At 39.9% G+C, this 14,167-nt stretch overlaps 1 long non-coding RNA gene across 1 annotated transcript; it reads right to left on the minus strand.

The window, feature by feature from the left end:
- Positions 1-1,432: 1,432 nt before the first annotated feature.
- LOC109197079 (uncharacterized) lies at positions 1,433-7,292 on the minus strand. Its single transcript, XR_002058375.2, has 3 exons — positions 7,090-7,292; positions 6,483-6,612; positions 1,433-6,381 (listed from the first exon to the last, which is right to left on the minus strand). It is a non-coding gene; the product is annotated as an uncharacterized LOC109197079 (long non-coding RNA).
- Positions 7,293-14,167: the final 6,875 nt, after the last annotated feature.

The raw sequence follows: 14,167 nt of genomic DNA on the forward strand, positions 1-14,167 counted from the left end.
CTCTGTTAACACAATAAAAGCTTCACTCTGCAGTCAACATCTCTGAAAACTTTCAGAGAAAAAGCATGTGTGCGTCTTCCATAAAGCCCCGCCCCCCTCCGTCAGGTGAGAGTGATTCAAAGCAACATTCAAATTTTCAAACTCCAGATTTTTTTAATGGTCATGAAAAGTATTCTTGGGTCTTTTCTTATTACATCTGTGATAGAATGGTCTGAGTTTTATTTTTATTGATTTCATCAATTTAATTTGATTTCAGTAAGCTTGGTGATTGTCGGTTACTGGTTAGTAAAGATCCTGATGGAAAGTGTGACTGCATGATCAGAGAGTCAAACATCTTCTCGTCCGGAGACTGAGTTCTTTTCATAGCAGGAAGCTGTTTCAGCATCAGTAGACAGTTTTTACTCTTGACACCCTTTACAATCAAAATGCTTTTAGATAGTTGAATACAATGCACAGTCCAGCAGAGGGCAGCAACACTTCAGCGCTCTCGCTCCCTAACATGAGCAGAGGATCCCTAACAATCAGCTGCCCCTAATACATCTAAGCTCTGTTTTATTTACATAACCCAGCATTCAGTGAAGTTCCCTGAAGGTTGTGATGCTCAGAACGAGACTGTGTGAGACACTGAATCATTTGAAACATTTGTGTTGGAATTGCATTGAGGTTTCTGAGATAATTTGACAGCTATCTCCATCGGTACTCTAATCTGTAGTGACAGTTGTTAACAAATAGGTCACCTGTAAAAATTAATGCAGGTTATTTCACATTTTTATTCTTGTCTCCAAAGTTTTCTTGGAAGTTTCTGGCTACATGAAATACAAATACCAGCTCACACAGGTTAGAATGAGCATGAAGCCATTTAATACAGCAAATAATATTTTCTGTTGAAAGCAGCAAAAAGAAAGAAGGGACAGGATGTAGAGCTGAACTTTTCTGCCCATTTTATTTTTTATTGACGTGTTTTTACAGCGCAAGGCTGTTCTCTGTCTGCTGATATGAGTCAGCGTAGCTCACCCAGCAGCCTGTTTCTCTCTTGTCTGAAATCATGAAAGAGTAGGCCAACATTTAAGTGCACTTTGAATCTCCATGTTTAAATGGATAACCTATACTGGTCTTCACAATCCACAGCAACAATAACAGCGAGACACTGGGTATTTTCTTTTATACATGTTCTGTCCTTGCTTCTAAGAAATAGAAGCGATAGTATTAAAAAAATGAAATCGGTAATTTAAGGCCCAGTCTGAATTACTGTGGTCTGTCCAGTATGGGAATCCTGACGCCACATCTGCTGAGGAGTATGGGAGGTCAAACGCTAGCTATTATTTTTGGAGTTACTGTACTAAACGTGAGAGACTCGGACAGTTCGATGTATTTACCTTTTCTAACAGGAAACATGCCTACATTGTTCTGATAGTTTTTTATTTTGCAAATAACGTTTTTTCTCTGACAGAGTGCATAGTTGATTTTAACTATTATAAGTCAATCTACTTTTTTACTTTTAAGAGTGTGATCATCCTAAAAAATTTCCAGTACTGGTTTATGTACCTTTTCACGGTAAAGAAAGGGGCTGGTTGACGGTGGATGACCTCTAGAAACTTATTTATATCTTTAAAAGGATAATGTGTCACATTTGGATCTTGGAGATGATGTAAATAATTGAGTCAAGATGAGGCTGAAATGACTTTAAGACTCTAAATAAGAAACCAGACATAATCTGTATTCAGGAAACTTGGCTAAAACAGACTTTAGATTTTGTAATCAGACGATATAGTGGTGTACACAGAGGCAGAAGTGAGGTTCATGGAGGAGGTTGTGCAACTTTATTATAGCAAAAGGAACACAGAATATATAGTTGAAGTTTGGAATAAGAACAGCATCAAAACTGTACATTTTTAAAACCCATGCAAAAGGCTTTCACCTGAATGAATGGATAACTTTGATATCCATTTAAATAGAAAAGTATGTTGGTGTGGCGATTTTAATGCACACAGTTCATTATGGGGTACTAATGACCACAATGAAACAGTAATTGAGAAATTAATGGACAATGGAAATTTTATTTGTTTAAATGTTGGAAGGGGGGTACAAGAGTTAACATGAGAACAGGTATGAAATCAGTAACTGATCACACAATACTTTAAGATTTACTAGCAGGACTGAGAACATGGCAGGTACTTAAAGATAAAACACTAGGAAGTGACCACTATCATATAATAACTGAAATAAATGTGGGTGTTGAAAAGTCTGACGCAGGTGGTTTTCAGAAATGGTGTTTCGGTAGTGAAGATTGTAAGAAGCCTAAATGCTTCCCAAACCAGGAATTGGATGAAATTAATTGGAATACAGAAGTTGATCATTTAAATTTCTCTGTGTGTTGTGATATTTTACAGGACAAGTATGGACAATGATAAGAAGAATGGGTGGGATTAAAACAGAATATGGGTATCCAATCTTAGGTGATGGTGAAGTTACAGCAGTAAAAGATGAAGAAAAAGCAGATGTGACAGCTAAAACATTTGTTAAAAGACATAGTTAAGATAATATTTCTGTAGAAGGAAAAAGAAAGGATAGTGTCAGAGAATAGAGAGTTATTAAAACATGAAGAGGATGTAAATGATTTACTAAATGCACCTTTTTCAAAATCAGTTAAATCAAGACTTCAGAAATAAAGGTTAACAACACCAGGGAAAGATGAAATCTGTTATATAATGATGAGTGATCTTAGTGAGTCATCTAAAGTCATATTATTGGAGCTTTACAAGCTTTGGGAAGATACGAAATTACCACAAAGCTGGAAAGAAGCAATAATACTACCGATATGCAAGCCAGGTAAAGATGATACAAAATCAGAACATTACAGACCAATTGGTCTAACTTCTAATGTATGCAAAATAATGGAGAAAACAATTAATGAAAGACTGATATACTATATAGAAAAAAGGTGTAGATATTACAATATCAAAGTGGTTTTAGGTGAGGTAAAAACTGCATCCAGCGTGTTTCAAGTTTGGAATTTGAAATTAGGAAAGCCTGAGTAAATAAAGAAAGTATTGTAGCAGTGTTTGTTGATATTAAAATGATATGATGTGGAGGGAGGGTTATTAATTAAAGTGAAGAAGATGGGCATCACAGGGTGACCGTACAGATGGATAAAGGATACAGGAATTTATTTTAAATGTGCATACAGTATAGAAGTATATTAGTTAATTTTACAATTATTTAAAAAATTATACAGATGCATCTAAGAGTGTATCTATTAGAGTTGGAGTAGCTTTGATCATATTAGAGTTTAATAACAAAGTAGGGAAAAGGATAAATGATGGATACACAGGAGAAGTGCTTGTGGTGTTATCAGCCGTCCAGAGAGTTAAAAGACACAAGACCATTAAGATCAGTCATTTGTTCAAATTCCAGTTCATCATTAGTAAGTTTACAATGCAACCATTCAGAAAGTAGATCAGACATCTTAATAGAAATTCAACAAACGCTACATAAACTAAACATGATGGAAGTTAAGGTTAGGGTTAGGACTAATGGTTAACTTTTTATGGGTACCAGCATATTACGGTGTTAAGGGAAATGAAATGGCAGATAAGTCTGCAAAGGAGGCCACTGGAAAAAGATTAGTGGAACCAAGGATCAGCTTTAGTAAAACAGAAATAAAATATTAAAACAGAAAATGAAGGAAAGATGGCAAAATCAATGGGAGAAAGAAAGAAAAAGGCGATGGTTTTATAAAATCCAAAGGAAAACTGGAGAAATGAGAAGGAGACAGAAGAAAAGAGAAGAAACAATCATTTTATGGCTCAGATTTGGGCTCACTGGTCTAAACAGCACAGTTCATTTTAGGGGAAACACTGTAACGGGAAATGTGAGCACTGTGGGGATGATGAGACAGTAGAGCATGTTATATTACACTGTCAGTATTAGAAAGAAAGAAGACAACTAATTCAAAACCTAAACCTCATCCTAAGTTATGATCAAATCTGAATCGTAGGGGCTAAGGACTTTAAATGTGATAGACTCTTTCAGTCTCACCCAGCATGTACTGGATCCAACACATGTACAGGGCCATACGTTGGACCTTCTGTTGTCTTCTGGATTACCAATTTCTAACTTGGAAATATGTGATGTGATTTTCTCTGACCATTGTGTTTAACATACTTTTATCCCACTGCCATTTTAAATCAATCCCAAACACACCGTTATCGTGTTTTTAAACCATCGGCTATAGAACACTTCTCCATTGCCTTTCAAAAATGGTCGGGTTCTTCCCTTGGCGACGGCACTGAGCAGATCGAATCGAACTTTACTAGTAAATGCAAGGCTATTCTTGATGAGATTGCCCCGTTTAAACTAGCGCGACCAACAACTAAATTTGACCCGCAGATAAACGAGACGACCCGATCAGCTAGATGACAGTGCAGGAAGGCCGAACGAAAATGGAAAAAAAAGACAGGTTACGTTTAAGGTCAAGTTTATTTTCTGCTGCTGAGAGAGAGTCAATATAGATATCAGGACATTGTGAAAGCTGAAAAATCTAACTTTCTCGCAAACACTATTGAGAACAACTCTAATAATCCCCAAACTCTTTTCAATTATTGATTTGGCCCTGAAAACCTCTCCCGCCTCTCATATGTATAGCTCTGCTGAAACTTGCAAGAGATTCTTGCAGTTTTTTTATTAATTGGATAGAAATGCTTCGACCCGTGCCTATTCTGTCCCCGTATGATGTCTTTATAACATATACCTTCTCTACTGCTTTTGACCAGTTTGAGTCTGTATGTTTTAACCAAATGGAAGATCTTTGTAATAGTATAAAGACATCATCCTGCCCCACAGATGGAGTCCCAACACATTTTCTAAAAAAGATTTAGGTTGTCGGCTCCGAAATGGTAACCATTTTTAATAGTAGTCTTAGCTCTGGAGTGGTACCAACTGGTTTCAAACATGCCGTAGTACAGCCAGTACTTTAAAAACCCAACCTTGACTCCTCTGTTCTTGCTAATTTCAGACCTATTTCCAAGCTTCCATTTCTGTCAAAAGTTTTGGAAAGAATTGTATTTGAGCAGTTACAATCCTTTCTAAATTGTCATAATATTCTAGAGAAATTCCAGTGGGGCTTCAAATCCTACCACAGTACAGAAACTGCCCTCCTAAAAATTCTTAATATTTTATTAATCACCGATTCAGGTGATTCAGCTGTGCTCCTGCTTTTAGACTTAACTGCAGCCTTTGATAACGTCGACCACAGCATTCTGATCTCGCAATTGGAGCAATGTGGTATCAAAGGTATCCCTTTTGTAATGGCTTAGGTCCTACCTCTCCGAGAGGACTTTTTCCCGTGAGCCTTGATGATTTTACTTCCTCCACAGCTCCATTTACTTGTGGTGTCCTGTAGAGTTCCGTATTAGGCCCAATTCTCTTTTCAATCTATATGCTACCCTTAGGCCTAATTTTTAAGAAGCATAACAGCTGCTTTCACTCTTATGCTGACGACACCCAGATTTATCTTCGGCTTATATGCTTCGCAAATGTTCTCAGAAAAGATGACTTGATTATTATTAATGTAGGATTTTGCTGTTTCCACTGTTAAACTCAGTTTACGGTTTGTTTTAGTTTTTTAATCTGAAGGCTTTGTGCCAGTGCGGTGCAGTCACACTCACAAAAAAAGTAATGAGCTCCAGTTTAGTGGCTGTTATTTTCACTGCTGTGAGCAAAATGTGAAAAATTATTTTATCCTATTGTATTTTATTCATGTGTCAGTGAATCAATAAAGGTTTGATATATTAATCGAAAGTTCATTCTAATGATTCAAACTTTATTTTGTAGGTGACGGAGAATTAGAATGGCAACAGACAAATTGCTCGACAGCGGGTAAGAACCAGTTTCTTACCCGCTGTATTCTTACTAAGTTTTGTTCTAGTGAGTCGTGTAAATAGTTTTACACCTCAGTTCGGCACCGCTCAGCACAGTTTAAGTGAGAGGAAGTTTTTATTTGTCTCTGCTGCTGAAAGTGTAAACATTTTTTAGGCTTTTATTTTGATAAATTACAGATTAGAAATGTTGGGGTTTCAAATCTGAGTAAAATGAGAGATCAGGGTCATGAAAAACTCTTCTTAAACACTTGTTAAAAGAAGATTTGGCACTAACAGGTTAAATAAAGAAAAGATGATAAGAAAGTTTTAGAGAGAGGTGAAGGTTTTGGATTTGAAGGACATAAATCAAAGATGCTGAGCAGTTTTCAGCGGCTGCCAGGGACTTGTTGGATTTGGACAATAAACCCTCTTGTATACCACAAAGAGCTGGAAGGAGTTGAAGACGGCCCACATGTGTGTCCACAGGAAGAAAATCCAAAGGAGCAAGCAGACATGAAGTAGGCTGAAGAGGTAGAATGAAATGAGTAATTCTCAACATCACATCTGTATAACGCAATAATATTTACACACAGTAATGAACATGGTGTGGCCGAGGATAAGCACCTGACTCACTCTCAGATGTGTGAATGACTGCAGACTGAAGCCTTAAACCAAACTGCCACACAGGATGTACCCACCCAGGATGGTTGATGTTTCAGTGCAGAGGCAGCAGCTTCTACACCCAAGCTCAAAGCTGTTTAACACATACCAAATTACTGTCGTGCCATGACTTCAGGAGGACATACATGAAATGTCATTACTTTGGCATTAAGCTCTGTATAGTGAGGCTCACAGACTGACTGAGGACTTTGGTAAAGGGAAAGCTGTTGTCATAAACTCTGTTAAAATCATTATCTTTTCTGTCTTAGTTTGGGCCAGTCTAATGTGTCTCATTTCCCTCCACCCAAAAGAAGGAAAGGTATGCTACAATCATCTTTGTTTCATTAAAAACAAGTCATAATGCATTTTCCATCTTTCAAACACCTTTCAAATGTCTGCCTTGTTTTGGGGATGAGGACTCCCTGGGAGATGTTTCACATTTTGAATCTGCAAATAAAGGCAAGCATTTCCGCTTAAAGAAGCCAGCTGGTGCAATTTGAGGAAAGCAGGGCTTGAGGACACCATTTACAAAGATTACACTGCTGATGTGAATGGCTGGGATAACTTTTACCTTCCAAAGACTGTAACCATGCAAGTTGTTGGCGTGGTGGAGGGCATCTCATGTCCATGTGACCAGCTCGTTCTGATGACCTTTGAGGACCAACAGGTGTACGCCTGTGATGAAGAGGAGCTTCATCTGGTGGCTTCAAGCTTCAAACAGCTATTCGATGAGGGAATGGAGTATCCAGCATCCAAAACCTACTACAAGGGGGAGGCTTTTAAAAATATGGTCAGAAATTACATTTGTTTGCTGGCAATAAACAAGCTTTCATGGTTGATTATCCGCATTACTCTTTAAACTTTCTTGTCTTTGGTTTCTTTGTTTTTTTGTCTGTGTTTAGAAGGAGGAGGACTGGGAACAAGTGTGGAAGAGCCCTGGCAACAAGAAAGCCCAGATTACTGGACCTCATTGAAACGCAATCAGATACTTAAAGGCTGTTGATTTTGTTTTATTTAACCCTGTCATGATTAGGGGTTCCTACACAGAACAGCAACTCTGCTTTAGAATGTGATGGCCTTCAGGATAGTGGAGCATTTACAATCTAAGTCAAGTGAGTCAGTGCTGATGAAGGACTGCCAGAAACCTGTATACGTTCCAAAATGGAAAAGAAAAACTAAACCAGAAAACAGAAGAACTTAAAATTTTCCTGGGATATGGTCATGTCACATGTCAGACATCCATGATCAAGAATGTGCTGGTCATCACAGGCAGGTCTTCATCCTAGAAAGTCCACAGGTCACAGGTCAGGAGCTGGTTCATTTTTCTGAAGGGTATTAGAATAAGTTTCAATCAAGACAAATAACGCATGTATTAACTTATATCGTTTGAGAGTACTGAAAGGCGACGGTCAACAGAAACGTTTGCCAAAAAGCAGTCACCCAACCCTCTGTTGAGAACGCCAGCGTTAGGTAAATAACATGCGACCACACCCCCATGCAATCACCTGAGGTGTAGGAAAATCTAAACACCTGTGCCACCATAACAAATAAACAAAACATAGACATTGACTTTGGCTCTTACAGCAATGGCAGGTCTTCGTCCTAGAAAGTCCAGTTTATTTTATTTTGCAGTTTTCACACAAAATTCAAATTCATGGGGTCCAGCTGAGTGGACATGTTTGCAATTCCCTTCTTTCAAGCAGATTCGAGCGTGGCAACCCAGACAAACAACTGGCTGTTTGAACCTATGGTTACCTCCAGTGAAAGTCTATTGGACCAGCGACTGATTGGGCACACCTGCGTCTTTAAAAGGCTGAAGAACATTCATTCAGGGGCTGCTGTTTTGGACTGACTGTGCAGATTACCCTGTATGCTTCTGTCTGTGAGCTTTTTGCAAAACCTTGTCTAAACTGTGATATTCTGAAGTAATATTAGTTGTGCTACAGCCCGTGAGGCTAATTTTGATTTGTTCTAAGTTGTTTTTTCTATTAGTCGTTTGTAGTAAATGCCACTATTATTTTTCAGTTCTCTGAGTTTGCAAGATGCAGGCTAGAACAGATGGGTTAAATTATCTTGAAACAATCAGCATTGTCCACACACTCCACCTCTAGTTGACTCAATGCTGCAATAGTAGAACACATACCATTCAGTTCTAGTGCAGGTCGACAGTGGTACAACTTTAGCATGTTTATATGGCAGACACGCAACTTGCGTCTACGATTAGGGGTACAGATTACATAATCATTTTCTCCTATTTTATCACGGACCTCAAAAGGCCCATCATACTTTGCAGACAAGGCTGAGCCTGAAACAGGTAAGAGAGCAAGCACTTGGTCATCTACTTGAAAAATCTCTCTTAACAGAAGTTTTATCATAATTGTGTTTCATATTCCGCTGTGGAGTTGCGAGTTGCTTTTTACCAGAGTGTTGGCCTGACTTAAACTTTCACGAAAGCTTTGCACATACTTTGTCACATTTGTTTTGGTGCTCTCTTCAGGAATCAAAAATTTCTCTTTCTGAACTTTAAGTGGCCCCCCGAGGCGTGTGGCCAAATACTAGTTCAGCTGGACTAAAAGCAAGTGACTCCTGAACAGCTTGATGAGCAGCAAACCGCACAAATGGGATCCTCTCATCCCAACTCCTTTCATCCTCTAGGCAGTACTTGCGTAGCATTGCCTTTAGGGTCTGATGCCATCGTTCCACTGCACCTTGGGACTCTCGATGGTAAGCAGAGGACACAACATCCTTAATATTAAGGAATTAGGTTACCTGTTTAAACAGCTTTGACTAGAAGTTTGAACTTTGATCAGTTTGTATGACCTTCGACAGGCCAAACAGGGAAAAAAAAAATAAAAAAAATAATATGTCGTCAGTGCCGTAACAACCAACCTTGCTGTAATCTTATGTAAAGGAATGGCCTCAGAAACGTGTAGCAGCACACATGACATTGAGCAAATATTGATTTCCTGGCTTTGTTCTCGGTAGTGGTCAAATAGCTGATCCACTACAGGAATAGGACACAATGGGGCAGGGGGTACCAGCAATCTGGCACACATGAGTCAACAAGAGAAAGCTACCTGTCAGTGGATCACCAGCTTCCTGACAGACAGAAAGCAACAAGTGAGGCTGGGGGGAGATCACCTCTGAAACTCGGTCCCTCAGTACTGGTGCCCCTCAAGGATGTGTCCTCTCACCACTACTGTTCTCCCTCTACACTAATGACTGCACCTCCAAGAACTCGGCTGTTAAACTCCTAAAGTTTGCAGATGACACCACCGTCATTGGCCTCATTCAGGATGGTGACGAGTCTGCATACCGGCAGGAAGTTGAGCGGCTGGTACTCTGGTGCAGTCAGCACAATCTGGAGCTGAACACTCTTAAAACTGTAGAGATGACAGTGGACTTCAGGAGACATCCCCCAACTCTGCCCCCCCCTCATCATGTCAGACAGCCCTGTGTCGACTGTGAAGATCTTCAAGTTCCTGGGTACCACCATCTCCCAGGACCTGAAGTGGGAGACCAACATCAACTCCATCCTCAAAAAGACCCAGCAGAGGATGTACTTCCTGAGACAACTGGGGAAGTACAGTCTTCCACAGGAGCTGCTGACCCAGTTCTACACTGCAGTCATTGAGTCTGTCCTGTGCTCCTCCATCACAGTCTGGTATGGTGCAGCCACTAAACAGGACAGGAGCAGACTGCAGCGGACTGTACGGGCAGCAGAAAGGATCATCGGCGCCCCCCTGCCCTCCATCCAGGATCTGTACCTCTCAAGAACCAGGAAACGGGCAGGGAAAATCATCACAGACCCCTCACACCCTGGACACAGACTTTTTGACCTGCTGCCCTCTGGCAGACAGTACAGAAGCCTGCAAACCAAGACCACCCGACACAGGAACAGTTTCTTTCCCCTCGCCATCTCTCTCCTAAACAGTTGACCTGTCACACTGCTCCCACTGCCAGACTGCAACTGCACCTTATGTACATTCTGTAGTATTCATTCCACCTCATTTCATTTCTGTATTTTATGTACATAAGTTTAGTTATTTATAGTTGGTTTACACAGCTTTGTGTATGTATGTGTATGCATGTGTAATGTACATATAGACGTACGTGTGTGTGTGTGTGTGTGTGTGTGTGTGTGTGTGTGTGTGTGTGTGTGTGTGTGTGTGTGTGTGTGTGTGTGTGTGTGTGTGTGTGTGTGTGTGTGTGTGTGTTTTTTACATTGCTGTGCTTGAGAGCCACCATCTACCGGAACCAAATTCCTTGTATTTGTCTGCACATATACTTGGCCAATAAACACGATTCTGATTCTGAAAGCCTCTTTCTTTTACATAGGACATGGCAACAACAAGACAATCATCCTGCAATGGCCCAGTTAAAGTCCAGGTGTCAATCCAGTTGATGATGCTGTAAAGACATCTGGGCCATAATTCCTCCCCAACAATGTGAGAGACTTAAAGTCATACAGAAAACATTACTTCAAGTTATTTGTGCTAGCTGATCTACAAGCTGTTTAGTGTGGTTAGTTTTCTGCACACTGCTTTTGCATTTGGTTTTGTTTTTGTTGATCAAATAATAACAGTATACTACGTTGTGTTGTGGTTCATTTGAGGTTGTAATGAACTATTTTTAACAGGACTAGATTTTTATTATGCCCTGAAATAATCTCTTTGAATGAAAGAGTGCTTTCACGACAAAGAAGCCAGTTAGAGTGCTTTGACTAAAGAGGAGGGCCTTTAGTTGGTAGTAAGTTTCACCATTAAAAATGGTGAGTAGCAGCATTTGAGCAGTTTCCCTTTTCATTTTGTTTTTAAATGTATATCTTCATATTGAATTTCTACATTACCGTTTGTTGTCACTGAGATGTGTAATTTTCTTAGGTGTCGTTTTATTTGTAATTTCTTCAGGCAGATGAAGTGAAGAAAAGAAATATACATATTTACAGATAGACATAAACACAGAACTACACACTCACAAATACATGAAAAACAAACTTTTCCTTAATTTAATTCTTTATTGCTTAATTACTTTGCGTAGTATAAATAGCCATAAGGGAGGTTTTTTATCAGTAGGCAAAGCTGTAAAACTTATGAAAATACAGTTAAAAGTCCAACATTTATGGAGTGATAACATCCAAAGCAGATTCCTGTCCCCTGACTATATTTTTAAGAAAAAAAAGAAAAAAAAAAAAAAAGTTTTCGGGAAAAATGTATCTATTCAACAGTAATGGTTTGTGAGAATGACATTTATGACTCAGTAAATATTTGGATTTGTGGGGATAATAACAACTTAATCTTTTCTTGCCTGTAGATTGTTCATCTAACTGGACATGACGATGAAGAGGACATAAAATCCACACTACAACAACTCATCTTGTACCTGAGGGACGATGCCAAATCCTACCAAAAGTTTATTCTCCTCTGCAATCTGCATCTCTCAGGCAGGTCAGGGCTCAGTCAAGCACTATGGAATCTCCATGTCCACTTCTAATAAGGATGCTGGGAGAATCATGGCTGCTGTCTCATGCGGTCATGAATGGGATGAATATGTAGCTGGTGCAGTAATGACACATTTACCAAACAAAAAGAAAAGCCATGACAAGAAAACTGATCGAACCATTAGACTACCAGGAAACGTGAAGTGTCGAGCATTTAGTGTCATGGATGGAAAAGAAACGCCTCCTCATAAGTCATGTGCCACTTTGTTTTCCTTGGAAACAACTGAAAATCAGGGATGGCCCTCTGGCAACTGTGCTGAAGCTCAATGTTTGAGCAACTTGTTCAAAAACGAGGCACAAGTTAAAGACAGAGTGGAACTATAAACACCTGAGTCATGGACAGCTGAGAACAAGGAGGTAGCAAAAAATGATTTTGACTATTCTCAAGAATTTACGGAAAAAAGTCAATTTTAATTGGGATATGATTTTCTACACTCCACAAATAGTGCAGAGAAAGTGAATGTTTACATTTAAGTGACTCCTCTCCTTTGTCATAGTTCTAAAGATGGTCATTACTGTAACTTTGCAGCTCTTGAATATTCCTGTTATGTGGATACAAAATTTATGAGATCAGAGCTTAAATATATTTGGCTTTATTGCTGTAGCTATTAGGGGTTCTTTGCTGTAGTGAGAACAGATAAGAATGCATTGATCGAAAAACTAAGAAATATAAACTTGGTCATACTGTGCTATGATTTTTAGCCTCATATAAAGAAGGGAGTCTTCACTTAAGTGTATCCCGGATATATTTAGAGGGCCTAAGTTTTATTTCTAATGTACATGTATATATGAATAGTTCTATTTGTTCATTTTTGCATTTCCATATTAGTGGAAATTACATTTGTTAAGGTGCTTTTATTTGGGAGTAAGAGGTCAAGTGGAAGAAGCAGAGAGAGCGGGCCGCAAGGAGAGAGAGAGGGAAGAGTGGAGCCACGAGGGACCCGAGTGAGATGGAAGAACGTGTGGTTTGATGCAGCTAGCATCAACTAGGACACTTGTGAGGGATGGCGAGGATAACACATCAAGCGTCTACGGCCAAGGAACGTAGCAAGGAAGAATGTGAGTTAGTGCAGCTCGGACTACCCTTGTAGTTCTGCCCAGAAAACCATCCATCCATCTTTTTCCGCTTTTCTGGGGATGGGTCATGGGGGCAGCAGCCCAAGCAGAGAAGCCCAGACCTCCCTCTCCCAGCCACCACCTCCAGCTTGTCCGGGGGAACACCAAGGCGTTCCCAAGCCAGCCGAGAGATAATCTCTCCAGCGTGTCCTGGGTCTGCCCCGAGGCCTCCTCCCGGTGGGACATGCCAGGAACACCTCACCCAGGAGGCGCCCAGTAGGCATCCTTGGGGACGAGTTCTTGCCCAAAGTGGACAAGAACTTTACTTTATTTTCAGGACCGTTGGTTCCCACGGTTGAGTGGGGCTCATTAAGGTAAAGTAGTGAAGCATATCATAAAGTACTTTAGGACTGTAGTTTATTGAATTTTGATACTGCAAGTGACAGATTTAATGATTTCATTTGGGGTTTTTTCACACCACTCAGTAAACACTTTAGGTTCAATTTGAAGAGCTTGTGGCATTGCAATGTTTCCTATTTCCAGCTAGTAAATAGTTATTTGCGTGGTAATCGTGGGAAAAGGTGGGACACTGAAGTTACCAGTGAAGAGTTAAACTGCAAGGAATTTTCTGAATACCAGGGGAACAGGAACTGATAACAAACGGGTAAGATAAAGCAAAAATGAACTTGGGGCGTACCTGGCTATTTCAGAGAGTTGAAGCCAGGGTCGCTACATAAATGGAGGCACTGCTGGGATTACCAATCCGTTGGCAAAAATGGAAAGACCCTGCAGCAAAAGCAGTAGTTATCGTAGACTTAGAATGTTCTCAGGCACAGTACCAAGTCTGGTTGGAGAAGAGACATTTGAACAGTGGGTTGAACAAGCACATCTAATGGTGGAGAAGAGTTACAGTTCAGCTAAAGAAAAGAGGCGCAGAATCACAGAGAGTCTTAAGGGTCCAGCCTCAGCTGTGGTGAAAGCCGTGAGGACAGCTGACCCTGATGTTAGCCCAGAACAATGTCTAGAAGCTGTTGAAAAAGCTTTTGGCAGTGCTGAGACTGCTGAGGATTTGTATTTTACTTTTTGGTTACTA

Source organism: Oreochromis niloticus, linkage group LG23 (genome assembly GCF_001858045.2).
Source record: "Oreochromis niloticus isolate F11D_XX linkage group LG23, O_niloticus_UMD_NMBU, whole genome shotgun sequence".
Lineage (NCBI taxonomy): Eukaryota > Metazoa > Chordata > Actinopteri > Cichliformes > Cichlidae > Oreochromis > Oreochromis niloticus.